Genomic DNA, 17970 nt, shown 5'->3' with positions numbered 1-17970 from the left:
CGCATTGACATGATTGGTTGACGGTAGGTGGGGGCGGGAGGTTTTGTATAAACACAAACTCACTTCCTTGACAACTTCCTTCACGACAGCTCTGCACTGTTCCGGCCAAGCGCAATAAGTATGAAAATGCTCTAACATCTGCAGACGCCATATCACCGTAAATGCTGCACAGCCAATGCATTGACCATGCAGCGCCTTTTAGTAGAGCAATACAGTATTTTTCACATGGTTTGACAAACTAGTCTTGCCACAGGTTAGGAACGTCCATCGCTATTTTCCCAGAAAACTCCATTGACAGCAGAGTGAAACAGGGGAGAGAGAGCTTTACTGAGGCGAACAAAACACGCCACGATACACCACGCAATTTTTAAGAGATACTTTCCTTAATATACAAACCAACAAAAAGATGACCGTTGATTAGATACCCAAAGGGGACCGGTTCGGAAATGTATGCACTCAGTACTGCAAGTTTCTCTGGATYASAGCGTCTGCTAAATGACTCAAATGTAAGTGCGTTTTGCCTATAAAGACAAGCAAGCTGTAAATAGGCTAGTAAAAGGCCATTTTAGCATGTAAATCTATGTGAGGCAAAAAAAAAATGTTTTTAAGCTGCATGCCAACAAAGCCACAACACAACACTAAGCAATACATTAATTCCATTATAACGGTGACAAACGGTGCCCACAAACTATTAAGGCCTACATAAAACTGTCCCAACAGCAGAGCTTTATTTTCAGCACCATGGAGTGAATCCTTACATCACTGCTACACCTTGCTATCAGCGGGAACATTGTCTGGCAGCGAAACAGTTCATTTAGCCTAATTTGCTGCCTTTTAGCTGATATGGCTGACTTGCTTAAACAAATGTGGTTCTACTGACAATTGAGATGAACAAATGGATAATTCTGTAAACTGTCAGGAAATGTTTACAACTGCACAAGAAGGCTTGCTTGGTCTGGGCGGGGTGTGGTACTAGCGGTCCCAGCCAATCAGACGTTTTTTTTTCTCAACCATGGACTAGCGAGAGAAGTTGAGACAGTCAGTCTGGAGTAAGTCTGAACTACGATGGATGCAGTACCCTATTCTCTCGTGTTTATAGTCCTGTTCTTTGGGACTATGATTCAAGAAAATGATGGTAAGTGAGCGAGGCTATGTCTGGGCAGTTTTTCTTTATTTCAATATGTTGTGGCCACGAAGTTGATTTCGGGGCGTCGGTTGTTGCTCTTTGTTTCAAGAAGCGGCAGCCTAAAGACGTCTCAAAGATGGCGCAGGTCAGACTCGGAGCAAGCCGCGCTGTCAGAGACAATGTTTATTTTTGAGGGGAACGTCTTTGCGAGAGAAAAGAGCTAAAAGTCACATGCACCCTTTTGAGGACTTCGGKTTTAGTCCAGGATCAATGCGCGAAGTCATTTGTAACATGATGTTTTCGAGCTCTGACTGATTAACTAGTAACTGTTATTCCTCAGTTGAGAAAATACTTTAGTTTGCAACACTCACAGCTGTTTTTTTTAAATATTWTWTTTTATTTGCCTTAATCGTTCATTTCTCGTGCTGGACACTGACCGAGGAGTGGACTGTGGGCTGAAGAAAGCCCCATGGCAGAAATGTCCAGGCAATGGTTATGTTTCGCATTTGTGTCCGTGTAGATAAATAGTCACTGTTAATAAACTGCCTGCTACTGTTGGCTGTCTATTTTGAGTGAGGATTCCCCTTAGTTAACTAGCAAATACTTGTTCAATCGAAAGAGATGGGTTTGGTTGAACTTGACACCGTAATAGCTATACAGTTGGCTATAATTAATCTATTTAGCCAGTCTTTTTTTTTTTGTTACTACAGTATGCAGTTGCTCGTGACTCGTGCTTTTTTTTMTTGTAAAACAGAAGGTTTCAACGCTGTTGACAAAAGTTAAACGGCAAACTAACGTTAGCTTGCGCTAGTGACTGATCTGAGGGGCTATTCAAAGTCATACTCATTGTACGAGCTAGTCGCTGTGCTGTCATGCGAGATTCGCTGGGAGCTGAACTGGCAACATTTCGTTTAATTTGTCTTGCATCTCACTCGTGGGGATTTCAAAATAGCCAATATTTCCTTGACACACGGATTGCTGGTAACATTGTGTCTCAAAGGTTACTCGGACACCCCCTAGATAGTAATGTGAGCTAACRTGAGTTAGCTAATTGTCAGCCATTGACCAAGTAAGTATTTTGTAACTAGCTAGTCGTTTATCAGTTTGATGAATTTTGCTCGAAATTGAGCGGAGCTGCTACTAAAGTGTAGAGCTGGGCAGCTTAAAGTTCTCGTTCAACATTTATCCAACCAATTGAACATCGTGAGACAACCCCCTAACAAGAACTTGGACCCCCCCTCTCTATGTTTTCTAAATCCCTAATGTCGATTATTGTACATTTCATTACAGCTATGTGGCTGACAATGTGCATTCACACGTTTCACGAGCCTTGATTTCCTTCATCCTAAATGCCATTATTGTTTAATAATTACACACACACAAAAAWAAATTGTTAATACGGTCAGCCTGTGATTACCACAACCTAACTTAATTATTAACTAGAATATAGAATAATTCCGCTGGTTTGGAACCTCACGATATTCCGTTGTGTGACATTCCTTTGTGTGGACGGAGAGATGGAGAGTCGATGGAAACATGATGAATAGAGTCCCAGCTCACAGCGCTTGTATTTAGATGACATAAAGGGAACCGTTCCCATACGTTTTAACCAGTGTCATTAAAGAATGTTATTAAATTAAACTCAACTGTTATGTTGACCTGCAGAGTATTTTTGTACATTTTTGAAATATGATTGACATGCTTCGGTGATGTGGGAGCTTAAACAAGACAGGAGTATTTGCATCAGAATGAAATCCGTATGCTTGATGCATATAATCCTACGGATAAAGGAGCAGACCACTTTCTCAGATTGAAGGTGCTGGACAATTTTTTTGATTACATTTATTTATTTTTACACCAATAAGAAGCTTAGCATCTAGGCTATCTGTGCATTTCTGGGAAGCTGTTGTGTGTATAATAGGGGGGGATGAATCTGTACATCCCCAGTTTCCCTCCCCTAGAATATTTGATGCTATCACCGCTGTCATAAATAATGCACAGCTTCAAGATAGACAGGATATGAAATAGTTAACGTAAACACACCTTACGTGTCCTCATATCAGCTCGTTGGTGATAGTAGTGCTCACCATGCAGTCGGTAACATGCATGACACTCTTCCCTCTGAAATCGGACAATTGTCAGTTAGATTGGACTTCCTACCAATGCTGTTTAGGCTTCATCATGGTACTTCTCTAAACGGACTCGGAACAATTCCATCACCTTTAGCTGCGTTGGATGGGACATTTGGTGACAATAGCAGTTCATTTCACATTATCTGTTGAGACAGCTGGTGTTTGACCTTTGCATCCTCCAGTGACCTTTTGCAAACCTCATTACTGTCCAGCGTAGAGCTCCCGTGGTGTTCAACAATCCTGTGTGCCGGCTCAGAGCCCCCTTTAATTTGCGATCTGCCTAAAACTTGCGTTGCTTGCTCCCTGCATACTGCAAGTAAACAGCGCATGTTCATCAGGGAAATAAAAATATGTGCAGCTTAGTTTAAGTGCAATCTCCATGTCACCGATAAGACCACATCAAAAGCTTTAATCGCTTGTGCTGCCGTGTCGACTCGGCATCAGAATATCAAAAAGGGGGATGAACTCCAAGCCGCAGCGGCACAGTGCAGAGCAAGACTTTTGAATTCAGTCACATCCATAACCTCTCCCCTGGAGCGACCCCCCACCCCCCTCCCCCAACTAGTCAAAAAGGGGTGTTTGCTATGGTCAATACAGTAAATCTGCCTTTTGCTCAGAGGAATGTGAAACGTTTGAGTGACCGACCCCAAACTGCCTCTTGTCCTTGGAGTAAGGAACCACAACTAATTTGAGAAGTTGTATTTGTGCCCAGCTGTGGATTCAGGGGTAGTGATGCATTCAAACGGCCCCCGCTTTCGCCCGGGATCGAGAATTCTGCTGCGACTGTAGCTTTATTTATTTTTTACCTTTTCACATATGAGCTCCAAATATCTCCTCAGCGTGAGTTGTTTTATGAACGTGATGTCAGAATGCACTCACTGTTCCTATATGTGATTTGTTACGCAACAGTACAGTTAACGCATGCTGCCTGATAATTATCTAGGCTATGTTTCGTCTTGTCAATTTCAAATTATTTTCGGAACAAGTTTTATTTCCTAACTATCAGTTTAAATTGAGGTGTGTTCCGCCCTCCTCATTAATTCACGTAGAAGTAGCCCATTTCAGTGTTGAGGACAATTTTATTTTTGAGGCTTTACTGAGTCTGACAAACTTCTCTCGTTTGAGGAGAGCCCAAGCACTTCCCTAGTTTTTCCGCAGATCAAGTATGCAGACATTTGCGCAGTCTTGCACGAACTGGTACATTTTCTGGCTGGAATTTGCAGTTTTATTCACATGTTTTCAAGTACTTGGTGACATCTAATGCATTCTGATTATTGCATAGGTTGTAATGGACACATGATGTGTGTAAAATACATTTTTGAAGGTTGTACTGATTTACAATGAGCTAATGCTGTGCTGTTTGCCAGCTATGTGTGGCGCCATGTTTGTTGACATTATACAATGCATTCTGGGTGTCACGTAAATGTCTGTCAGACCAAAGACGTTCTACTGAGGTGAAGGAATGGCAACTCATCTTTCGAGTAAACTACCGGAAGTGAATGATCATAGATGACCCCCCCCCTTTCAACATGCATACTGCAAACATACCAAACTCATCTGGTCTCCTCTTTTCTATCTCTGGTTGACGCGGGGAAAAAAAACATGACGGCGCACACAAACTACCCGTCATCGGATTACTTTCCTTCACTAGAAAGTGTTTTACGTAGTTTCGATCAATGGTGAGCTCACCCGTGATGTGATTAATTATAAATAGTAATTGCTATTGGCTAATTCATATTGTGGTTTCTGTCAGCCGAGAGTTATCTAAATACTTGTGTTACCTCAGTCTTTCCTCAGTTAGCGCTAGGACAAATGTAGCCTACATTTTTCCGGTCTGGATGATTGTGTTATGCTGTAGCTACTTCTGTGAATGTCTGAACATTGCATCCAAAGATATAAACTGGTTACATTCGGGAAATAACTTTGTAAAGACTGTTTGTGCAGAAAAAAAATCGGAGGAAACAGTGTGGACAGCTCAAATGTGCGACTGTTGCGTCAGTCGAAACTGGACATTCTAAATAAGCTTCTTAATCACACCGTTTGAGCGTACGCGCATGGACCACTGTAGAATGATCACACCCGTTTGAGCGTACGCTGCATGGACCACTGTAGATAATCACACCCGTTTGAGCGTACGCTGCATGACCACTGTAGAATGATCACACCCGTTTGAGCGTACGCAGCATGGACCACTGTAGAATATCACACCGTTTGAGCGTACGCTGCATGGACCACTGTAGAATGATCACACCCGTTTGAGCGTACGCTGCATGGACCACTGTAGAATGATCACACCCGTTTGAGCGTACGCGCATGGACCACTGTAGAATGATCACACCCGTTTGAGCGTACGCTGCATGGACCACTGTAGAATGATCACACCCGTTTGAGCGTCGCTGCATGGACCACTGTAGAATGATCACACCCGTTTGAGCGTACGCTGCATGGACCACTGTAGAAATGATCACAACCCGGTTTTGAGCGTACGCTGCATGGACCACTGTAGAATGATCACACCTGTTTGTTGGTACATGTAAAAAGGGCGAAGAAAGGAGAGACAGAATGCTGCCAGAGAAGAAGTACATTGATCATTCTCTTCTGTTACATTGGAAATAGTCAAGGACTACCTGTTTTGCAATCTGTTTTAATCAGTCGCTGACTTTCTGTCCCCCAAATGCTCTACAGACACTCGTATTAAGCCACCGGGTGAATTGCTTTTGTCATTATCCTTTTATCTGGAGGATATTTCCAGAAGCAATTTTGGCTAAGTGCCTTTCTCAAGGGCATAACAAAAAACGGAAAAACGGTACCTCTACCCCTCCCCATCCCCTATTAGTATGAACTTGACCCATCTAGCCCATAAAACTCCTGGCCATCATGAAGGAATGACGTTCTGTTCACTGCACATACATCCATACAGCCGGAACTACTTTCCTGCATTGAGGTGTGTGTGTTGCGCTCTCCCCCCCCCCCCCCCCCCCACTGAGATGACTGGGGTTGGCCGCCTCTTCAGACCTTCCAATCACCTCAGCTGACACATGCTTGGAATAGCCTACCTGCTATGAACTCACTTTTTTGGGGGCGGGGGAGGATCAGTTTACGTAACAGTATATAGCCCACTTGAGTCGGTGCTTTTGAACACTTCCTGACATATGCAATTTTTGAAACCGTCAACTGTGTACATAACCACACGGCACAGTAGCTCCACCGCACTGAGTAGTTCAATGTGTATCGGATTTATTTGCCTCTGTGCTGATAGGAAAAAGCCTCCCGACAAATAAATGTGCTGCTAAGATTGTGTGTGTCCCCCCCCCCCCCCTGTCTAGCAGTGTTACAGCAGAATTATTTTGTCTTATGGTTTCTTCAACTTTCATCAGTCTTTTCAGTTTTTATCCTACAGTAATCTCCTGTGTGAATTCTCCAGCCCCACGGGGAAATGTGTGTCCAGTTCAGTGTGTGTGTGTGTGTGTGTGTGTGTGTTGCAACGTCTATTTGGTTAATGGCTGAATGCGGATGCTGGCTTTGTTTGGGTTTTTACTACTGCAGCCCACTCTCGGGCTGCATCAAACAGAAAATGTGCCCTCTCAGGGCTCCCTCCTTCCCCTCTAGCAGCAAAGGGGAAGGTTTTACGACTCCTCGGTGTGCCACTGAGGCAGCTTGGTGAGCTGGGTATTTATAAAGAACACTCAGTCATGTGCTCTGACATGCCAGCAATTAGTAAGGCCTATGCAAAGAGAGGGGTGGAAAAAGTTGCACTTAAAGGGGCAATCTGCGATTTTGTTACATCCATTTTTTTTATTTGACTTTTAAATGAATGATTCATAGCCATTTGATTCTTGAGCATAAATGCGTCACGAGCTTAGTTCAACTGTCTAACCTAATCGGAACCCAAAATTATAAGCTTGTAAACAAACACTGTATAGCCTCAACATGGTTAAAACTGTAATGTTGATATCATGGATGGTCAGTCCTTGGATCCATAGCCCTGAATTTGAGAGTGGTTACATTTCTCCAGCCCTATCCCATAGCTGTTTACCAGAAACAGTGGCAGCATGGACATTTTTTTTGTTTTTGTTTGAATTGCAGATGGCCCCTTTTACGCATTGACTGGTACTCACTGTGTGACTTACTGCTCTCTGAAGTGTTATTAGCAGGTCAGGATAGTGGCAAACATCAGTAGAAATGCAATGTACAGACCAGGCATACACAGACTGTTCAAATGGCTGTGAAGTATCCTTGCATATCTTGAACACTAGTGAGCTATAGTCTCCCACAAACCCATTGCAGTATTGATAGTTGAAAATTCGGCTTTTTTTGACATTTTGTTTGGGTGAATAAGTGTTCAACCGTTTTGGCAGGAGTTTCGCTTTTTGAACACACTAAAGACATTGGCCGACTTATCTTGATGAGACTAGATGGTGTTTTTCTGTCCAATGTTATGGTTGAGATTGTGCCTTTTAAGCTCCATGCTCAACAATTTGAGGAGGCAGGCAGCAGCAAAAAACACATCTAATCCTGAGCACATTTTGAATAAAAGGCTGTGTGTGAGATATATAAATAAATAGTTTTCATTTTGCAGATATTACTACCTTGAGGTATTTTGTGGGCTCTTTTGCGAAAACATCTGTTGCTAACCGACTCGCATCCCAGTGAGTCAGTGGAGCATCTGCTCTGGTGGAGCTGAAGGTCTCTGCTGAGCAGCTGGCATCAACGGGAGACTTTCTCTTAAATCAACCTGATGCATATTCATTAGAGGGCTCGTTCAGCCCTCACCATGTTTATATTGAATGTCTGCTCGCTGGGAATTGGCCGTCAACAGTATTTAAACTCACTGCTCCCTCAATGCACCTGTAAGTCGCTCTGGATAAGAGCGTCTGCTAAATGACTTAAATGTAAATGTAAATGTGAAGAACGATATTGGCCATTTTTTAAAAATGTATTTAGACTTTCTGTTTTAACCTACAAAGAATATCTTGCACATATTATCGTAGCCAGTTATTTGTGACACGTAGGGCCTAATTGAGAGAACTAACTGATATGCTTCCTTTTTGCCACCAGTTCCTTTTTGAGAGTCCTAAACCCTGAGCTTGTGCTTTGTTTCTGCTTGAGCAGCCAGACAGTGTTTTTGTTCGTGAGGTTTTGGTCTGAGAGGACGGTCCACCTCGCCCATCCCCACATCTGGTGTGGACAAAAGCACTGCCGTAATAGAGGGAAGGACGGGGAGTGGCTCAGGCCCTGCCTTAGTGGGGAGGACCGGGGGATTGCAAGGGAGCGGGGCAGGCCTTGCCATAATGGGGCGGACGGGGGAGCGCAAGGGAGCGGCTCGGGTCCTGCCATAATGGGGGGGGGTGCCATAATGGAGAGGGCTGCCATAATGGAGGGGGCAGGCTCTGCCATAATGGAGGGGGAGGGCCGGGGAGTGGGGCAGGCCGTGACAAGGGATGTTAACCGTTAACCGTTAATCGGTTGGCACTTAGCAGCCAAAAATAAATTTGACCGGTCATCATGCTTATCGGACTATAGGGTAATTTGCATAATTTTGTGCAATTAAATTGGCGCGTGAACTGGAGGCAGCGGCGTAACGCAATGTGAACTGGAGGTCGGCGGCGTAACGCAATGTGAACTGGAGGTCGGCGGCGTAACGCAATGTGAACTGGAGGTCGGCGGCGTAACGCAATGTGAACTGGAGGCGGTGGCGTAATTGTTTGAAATCTGAACGTTTTGCTTTACTTCAAATAATGAGGCATGCCTTGCTTAGTCATAATACCAACCCATCATAGTTGTTGATATTAGATTCCCCCTCTTTCTAAGTTTCTAACAGAGATTTTAATCTCAACTGCTTGCATTAGGTTTAGAACTGTGTTTTCTGCGAATTGCATTTTGGCATATGTTTGAAAATGAGGTTTTTATTAGCTACTTCATTACAGGAGTTGCATGTACTATATAGCCTCTTGAACTGGAAGACGATAGGCTTGTTATTGTTGCATGTTTCCATTAAGCTCTTCATTAAAAATGTCAGGTCCTTGTATGAATGCATAGTATCAGAGAGGAAGAGGCAAAGCAAGAGGTTTCACTCTCACTAGAATCTGTCCAAAATAAGCCCAATGTGTTTCTATGGGTTATTTTGGACCTAAGCTTGTCGCCTTCCTTCCCGCCTTGGGCCGACTCCCATTGTCAGGGCGGAAACATAAGTATCTCGTCATTATATACAGATCTCTAGTAGTATTTTGCTGGCCACGTCATTTTACTGTTTGGAAACAATTTAACCGTTTGTTGACTGGTTGATGAGGGTTAGTTTTGTCGGTAGCAAAATTGACCAAACTTTGCATCACTAGCCATGACTGAGAAGCTCCGCTTATTAGTGGTGAGTTAAGACCATCAGAAATCAGACATCCCCAAATTAGCACTTTGCTACATTTGTGCGCAGSAGGCCAGGTACTCAACATTATCAGGACAAAGAWACCAGAGACATTCTCATTTCTCACTTTTTATTTATAATTTTTTTTACCTTTATTTAACTAGGCAAGTCAGTTAAGAACACATTCTTATTTACAATGACGGCCTAGAAACAGTAGGTGAACTGCCTTGTTCAGGGGCAGAACGGCAGATTTTTACCTTGGAAACTTGGGGATTCGAACTTGAAATCTTTCGGGTACTGGCCCAACGCTCTAACCACTAGGCTACCTGCTAGGCTACCTGCTAGGCTACCTGCTAGGCTACCTGCTAGGCTACCTGCTAGGCTACCTGCTAGGCTACCTGCCGCCCCACATGGACCACTCCAAACCAAAAGACAATAAAACATATATTTTTTTTTTAAATTGACAACTCATAAATGATGGTTATGAAATATACCAGAAACAAGTGTAGCAGCTTGTGATCTCTGGAAACAACGTTTCCACTCAGAATGAGAACGGTAAATTACTGTAATTTTTTACGGACGTTAACAGAAATGAGTGTAACCAAATGACAGGAACTAACGGTACATTTACTAATGGTGACATGCTGTACCAGTCAAAAGTTTGGACACACCTACTCATTCCAGGGTGTTAAAAAAAAAATAACTAAAAAAAAATTCCACTTTGTAGAATAATAGTGAAAACATCAACTCTTGGAAGCATGTAGTAACCAAAACAGTGTTAAACAAATCACAATATATTTGAGATTCTTCAATGTAGCCACCCTTTGCCTTGATGACAGCTTTGCACACTCTTGGCATTCTCTCAACCATCTTCACCTGGAATGCTTTTCCAACAGTCTTGAAGGAGTTCCCACATATGCTGAGCACTTGTTGGCTGCTTTTCCAGTATGTATTTACTTTCAGAATTTAGATTTGAGCTAGCAGACTGGTTTAGACCACTGTGACTTCACACCACATCCCTCCTGTCCTGCTGCCACTTCTCTCAGCCTGGTCTAGTCAATGAGAGATAATGAGAGTTCTGCTACCCGAAGGCTGATTGAGTGGGGCAAAGCACACAGACTACCCCAGGCTAAGCTCTGGAGCAAAGCGGGTTACATATTTATTTATTTATTATCTTTTTTTTATTTTATACCTTTTTTATTTTGACAGGTACGTTTTATACTGAGACTAAGGTCTCTCTTTCAGTTGAGCCCTGCATAAATAACTCAAACATATTATTTGGAGATATACGTATTAAGAAAAATACATTTATTAACAGAGGTCTCTGATCATTTATCTGAACAGACCAATGGGGGACAGAACATCTCATTTCATTGTAAGATCTCTGTTGTTCCACATTTCAAAGCCCGTGTGTCTGTAACATCTCTGTCAGTTGTTCCACATTTCAAAGCCCGTGTGTCTGTAACATCTCTGTCAGTTGTTCCACATTCGAAGCATATGTCTGTAAGGTTTCTAAGTTGCTCTACATTCAACGTGTGTGTGTGTGTGTGAGGAAAGGCAGCGACTCAGACAATTTGCATAGTAGTGTAGAGAGGATGCGGTCGCACCAATTTGGCAAAGAGAATGTGATACTCACATTTGTGTGATTTATTAGCAAGAGAGAACTCTCAGCCCCAGGTGAACATTGTTTCAAGTATAGTGTGCTAAATCGAAGTAGGCCATCCGTTATTTCAGTGTTCGTGGCGGTGGCTGGCTGTGTCTTGTTGCCCTCGGCAGGAGAGGACCAACGCCTGACCCGGTTGGTCTGAGTGGATGACGCAGAACGTTATCAGTGGATTGTCATAAACTCTTGAGATTTTAAAGAAGAGCTTTGGTACAAGATAAAACTGTAATTAGCGGCTGTCGCCGAATTAAAGGCAATGTCCTAAAAGAGTTTTATAGCCACACACTCGAATATGGAATGCTTGTTATCAGTGGGCTATCAACAACAAAAAATGTAGCCAGTGTCATGTTCACGTTCTTGATTTACATGATATGCTGCGCCCATCAAGGAATCATATTCCACTTGAACAAGATTACCTTTTTTCTAGAGGAGTTATACTTCTGTAATTCGTTTTAGTCTCATGCCTGTAAATCGTACTGTGCTTTTTAATGAATGAAATTCTAACGAAGAGATAAATTAGGCCTACCCACCATTTTACTGTAAGAGAACGCACACAGGCTATCAATTGGCGCAGTCGTCTATACACCACAAAGAAATGAGCAAGGACTCCTTTCTCTTCTCTCTCTCTCTCTCTCTCTGCTGCTGCATAGCAATTGAACGGGTCGCTCTGCTATTGAATGCGAGATAATTKAATTACCTCATTAGAGGTTGCAGCCACAGGCTCCAAAGATGTGAAAATCCAATTGCCATTGATTTCTGAAATCTGAGGCTGTTGTCTTTTGCTTCTCTTTTTGCAGTGAACCGGGTATTAGATGAAACTTTATACCGTCCTTTTCATTTGCAGCCTCTCTGGGGGCTCTTCGGTGCAGCAGGCACTTGAAGCTTGGTCTTAGCAAACTCCACCTCCCCCCTAACGTTGTTAGAAAATGYCTTATTTAGTCGTAATCAGATTGTGCGCTATGGAATGAAGTTAATTGGAGGCATTAGAGGACTTCAATGACTCCAGATGATATGGCTCTCTCAAATGCCTGTGTAAATCYCAAAGGTCTTGCTGTTGCTGAAATGTATTATTGACGACTGCTGAATGTTTCATTCAGATAAATGTGGCGTCGCACTCCGAAACAAGTTTAACCCCGTGCTGCTTACGAGCATGGACCCTTATCGGTGTGAAGTCGGCCACGTTCTCTGCTTTGTATGTGATAATGCTTTGTCAGTTGTGTTTGCATAGGGGGCAAAGAGGAGAAATCTCTTGATTTTGGTTCTGACAGTTAACTGATAGGTCCAATCGTCTAAACAGCCTTGCTTTCAATCAGTACAGCTTCTTTGAACCTGGAGAGACCAGACTTTTCCTTGGTGCCTCCTAGCAGCAGTTCCCACTAGATGGCCAAGCTGCTAAGTCAAATTTGGCGATATACGGTGCATTTGGAAAGTATTCAGACCCCTTGACTTTTTCCACATTTTGTTATGTTACAGCCTTATTATAAAATGGATAATCGTTTTTTACCCTTTTATATATCTTCTCATAATGACAAAGCAGAAACAGGTTTTTAGACATTTTTGCAAATGTATTAAAAATACAAACCTGAAATATCACATTTACAATAAGTATTCAGACCCTTTACTCAGTACTTTGGTGTTGAAGCACCTTTGGCAGCAATTACAGCCTRGAGTGTTCTTAGGTATGATGATACAAGCTTGGCACACTTGTATTTGGGGAGTTTCTCCSATTCTTCTCTGCAGATCCGCTCAAGCTCTGTTAGGTTGGATGGGGAGCGTCGCTGCACAGCTGTTTTCAGGTCTCTCCAGAGATGTTCGATCAGGTTCAAGTCTGGGTTCTGAGGTTCACTCAAGGACATTCAGAGACTTGTCCCGAAACCACTCCTGCCTTGTCTTGGCTGTGTGCTTAGGGTTGTTGTCCTGTTGGAAGGTGAACCTTCGCCCCAGTCTGAGGTCCCGAGCGCTCTGGAGCAGGTTTTCATTATGGATCTCTCTGTACTTTGCTCCGTTCATCTTTCCCTCAATCCTGACTAGTCTCTCAGTCCCTGCCGCTGAAAAACTTCCCCACAGCATGATGCTGCCACCACCATGCTTCACTGTAGGGATGGTGACAGGTTTCCTCCCAGACATGATATGTCATACAGGCCAAAGAATTCAACCCTGGTTTCATCAGACCAGAGAATCTTGTTTCTCATGGTCTGAAAGTTCTTTAGGTGCTTTTTGGCAAACTCCCAAGTCGGCTGTCGTGCCTTTGAAGCCACTCCTCAGTAAGTCTACCTAATGTTCCAGGCAGCCTGTAACCAGCCGCTCGCTCTCTCTCGGTCAAGGCCAGCATTCTTTTAGCCTCAAATCTCTTAGTCCACCTGCCTATGTTCTGGCCTAGTTGCCTTAGTGGTATTAAGGCATGGTGGATGTCCGTTCCCTCTACCTAGTAGTGACAGCTGAGACAGTGAGCTGTACCCTGTGTGCCAGCAGCTTCTCTAAGTATGCTGTTTTAAAGATTCACTTTTTTTCCCCCTCCACCCAGAACCAGAGTCTGTCTCCTCTCTTGGGATAGAGGATGTGAGCCCTCGCTGCCTTATTGGGATGCAAAACTACATTTCCGCTGGAGCATCCATAAGTGATTAGGTGTGATATGCCTGGGCTGGTACACAGTGTGCCTGATCTGGAGGGCAGACGGTGGGCTGATTCGTAGAGCAACGCACCGCCATGCCCCAATGGGCACTCTGTTGCTACTACCCCTGCCCAGCGTACCTACTGAATCCTTAACACACCTATCCAATCAGGGTTGTGTGAAGCCCCCAGTGCTCTGAGCACATTTATTTTGTTGTTTTGGGTAATTKCGCAGTAACGGAATTACGCTTTGACTCTGGTTTTTCACTTTAAAATGTATGCCAAACAAAAAACACAATGGGAATTACAACATGGGTTCCTGATAGATAGGGCGACAGGTAGCCTAGTGGTTAGAGCGTTGGGCCAGTAACCGAAAGGTCGCTGGTTCGAATACCTGAGCCGTCAAGGGGAAAAATCTCTCTGTGCCATTTGAGCAAGGCACTTAACCCTAATTTGCTACAGGGGCGCCGTACTACTATGGCTGAATCTGTAAAACACATTTCTCTGCACCTATCCGGTGTATGGCACAATATATTTTTTATCTGTACTTTATAGAAATGCATAATTATGGATATCATTCTCCATGGTGATGTATCCTGAATAGGTACACGAAGGTAGAAATATGCAATATCTTTCTTTTGCATATTTGGATATTATTGTAATGATCTCCTCCCCCAAACAAGAACAGGAGGGCAGGGGGATGCTAACAGGTAATTTTATAACAGCAGTCCGGGAGAACTGGGGGACCTTGTAGAGGGGGGAGGAGGAAGGGAGCCCGGGGGGGGGGGAGGAAGGAGGAGAGCCCGGGGGAGGGAGGAAGGAAGGAAGAAGAGGAGAAGCCCGGGGAGGAAGGAAGGAAGGAAGGAGGAGAGCCCGGGGGGAGGAAAGGAAGGAAGGAGGAGGAGAGCCCGGGGAGAGGAAGGAAGAAGGAAGGAGGAGAGCCCGGGGAGAGGAAGGAAGGAAGGAAGGAAGGAAGGAAGGAGGAAGGAAGGAAGGAAGGAAGGAAGGAAGGAGGAAGGAAGGAAGGAGGAGAGCCCGGGAGGAAGGAAGGGAGGAGAAGAGCCCGGGGGGAGGGAGGAAGGAGAGCCCAGGGAGAGGAAGGAAGGAAGGAGGAGAGCCCGGGGGGAGGGAGGAAGGAGGAGAGCCCGGGGGGAGGAAGGAGGAAGGAGAGCCCGGGGGGAGGAAGAAGGAGGAGAGCTGGGGAAGGGTTGATGGCTCAGGTCTAGCTTGAATTTGAAACCTGTATGGAATCCATTTGAGTGCACTAGCAACAAACCGGCGAGGCTATGTGCAGCGTGGCTGGTAGCTCATCTGTAACTAGCCTGTACCATTTGTACAAGTCAGGTTGCTTAGTCACACCTCAGGCCCTGCTCTCATGCTGTGCCGCAAGTTTCTGCTTTCAGCACATACACTGCTAAACAGTTCTCCTCTGGTTGGTAGTACTAAAGTCAGTTTAGAAATCTTGACGTAACATATTCATTATATTTGGCAAGTGGTAGTAGTAGTAGTGATGGCACAATTACCGTAGAATTCTATAATCTATGATTCTAAAATTTGTAAAAAAAAAAAAAAAATGAGTTTGAGTCCGTGTCTGCGGTTGTGATGTCACAATACCTGAACGTTTACTTCGATACCAGGTTTAGTGTCACAATACTCGATACCATCGTGATACTCAATAGGCAGATCAACTCTCTGTTCAGTTGTTGGGCATCTTGATTTCAATATCATTACATTATAATAAATAAAAAAATGTCAACTTTTTTCAGGGACAGACGTATATGCATCAATTTGACTTTGGTAAAAATAATCGAACTACTTAATAATTTATTTGATTGGTAAATCTCTATTGATAAACTGGGTAAATTAAGATGTAGCCTAGGCCTATTATTAACAGTACAGGTGAATGCATATTCAATAGCAGTGTTTGCATGCATTGAGTTATTGAGCTTGTTTTGGCAGATTTCATGGGGCTACAGATAACAATCTGTTTCCCACTTTATTTTATTATACTGATCAACAACATTTGCATAAAAGTATCTTATTTTATAAAAAATGCGCTTTCTGTTTATCCTTTAATGATGTCATTCACGAGGTCGTCAGTTGGCTGTAGCAATAGACCCTCTTTGGGAGAGGCCCAATAAGTGAATGAATAGGTTTGGGCGGTATCCAGATTATTTTACCTTCATACCGGGATATTCAGTAATAACGGCACTGAACACAAGGGCACGCGCTTTTCAAACCCCACCTGAGTCTCTGTAATCCGAAGGTTAGCAATGCTAACCTCATAGAGAATGCTAACTAAATGCTAATGAACACGTTGCGAACATTTTTATACAGTCTCTGACCTGAAGTATTTGCAGTACAGACAACCCAGCTCATAACGTTATGCAAGTAACTACAGTTTGCTGCACGCACAAAACAAATATTGATCCAGGAGGGGATTCTCTGCGGTTACTAAGCGATGCTTGATTTTGGAAGAAGCTAACCTACTTAGCTAGATTGCTAACTAGCTACAAAATTAGGAAACCAAATGCAGAACTGCAGAGCTTTTTAGCACATTTTAGTCAGATAACTTAATAGTTGTTATAAGATATCTAGCTGGCAAACATTTTACTTGTTAATTCCATACTGTAACTTCTATGCAACATGAGTTGGGGAGCTAACATGATGCAACCCAGACTCCCAGTGCAGGCTAAGTGGAGCAGGCATGGTGTGCGCTATAATAGGTGGTTGGCTGTGCTGATACAGGCTTGATCCGTGAGACACATTTGACAGAAGTACGGAAAGTAAAAATTCTAGTAGCGAACTGTTTTTCATGTTTTAGAAGTCCGAAGTTTTGGTATACCGTGCAAACTATTCTGCTGTAACATAGACTCTTTACAACGTGATAAAACTTAGTTGCACCTTGCTAAAACAACCACGGTGTTGTATCGAACAAGTCTTTGGTTGTCTAGGAACCCCCCCCCCTTCCCTGCAGCAGTACATGCAGTCAGAAGCTGTCACAGCCCTAGGTAGTAGTGTGAATTACTCATCAGCCCAGATGTGCCTCCTATACAGATTCATGCTGAGTGGATGCCCTGTCTGTTGATCTCAACGTAATCCCAACCAGCCATGCATGTTCACAACACAGCCCAGCCTTCCTCATGTCCATCTGGCAGTTGTTCATTTGATTCCACTAAATACTTTCCCAGACTGCTGCCTCTGTTAATGATTAGCAGCGCTTGTCTTTTTAACTGGAGGTTCCTGAAGGCGGGATAAGGGGGCCCTGGGACACAGAAGGATGTGGGGGAACATAGAACGACGTACCTTCTCTACTTTTTACGCATCAGTTTCTCACAGTTGTTCTGTTGTACCTTGAAACAGTCTATGCACACGCTGCTGCCCCTGACAATGTGGTTTTACCAATCAGAATGGGATATTAAATCCTGGCCTCGGTGCAAATGTAAATTATGCGTCGGAACTCCAGACTTAGATTAGACCAAATTCATTTCATGCCCCCCTCCGCTAGAGTGTTGACCCGAGCGCCCGGGCTTGTCGCTAGGTCTAGCGTATTTGTTCCCCCCTCTTGTTACTTTGTCTCACTGTTACAAGAGGCAAGGGGGTGAGATTTTACCTCCCTAACTGCATACTGACAGCTATGCAATGTTCGTGCGTTGCCTGGTTACGGCATGCTGGTGAAAATTGTGTAGTGTTTAATGGATTAAAGGCTGGGGCTCGAGGCTCTGTGTGCGCTAGGCGCTTGGCACTGGACTAGTGTGGGTAGTAGCGTGGCTGGGGCACACGGGCCAGGGCAGCGTGTCACCAGACTTCAACCTCCCTCACCTCTTTCCTCCTCTTGGGTTAGGATGAGACCCCACTGGAATACTGGAGGCTGATAGCTGAAAACGACCTCTTCTCCTCAAACCCCCCCCCCCCATCACCCCCCCCCCCCCTTCCTCGGTCCCCCCCTTACTCCTCTTCTACCGTCTTCCTCTTTCCCCTCCCTCTCTATCTATCTCCCTTTCTATGTTGGTCCCAGAAAGCCTTCTCTTGGCACCGCCTCCATGCCAGGATGGGCTCAGTGACATAACGTGGATATACA

The 17970-nt window shown here is 44.0% G+C and overlaps 1 pseudogene; it reads left to right on the top strand.

Annotated features, from left to right (window-relative positions):
• The first annotated feature begins 950 nt into the window (after positions 1-950).
• LOC111973100 (TGF-beta receptor type-1-like) overlaps positions 951-17970 on the top strand; it is a 90124-nt pseudogene continuing 73104 nt past the window's right edge.

The sequence above is a fragment of the Salvelinus sp. IW2-2015 genome, linkage group LG14 (genome assembly GCF_002910315.2).
Source record: "Salvelinus sp. IW2-2015 linkage group LG14, ASM291031v2, whole genome shotgun sequence".
Taxonomy (NCBI): domain Eukaryota; kingdom Metazoa; phylum Chordata; class Actinopteri; order Salmoniformes; family Salmonidae; genus Salvelinus; species Salvelinus sp. IW2-2015.
The sequence above is the reverse complement of the archived record's forward strand: the minus strand, read 5'-3'. Positions and strand labels throughout refer to the sequence as shown.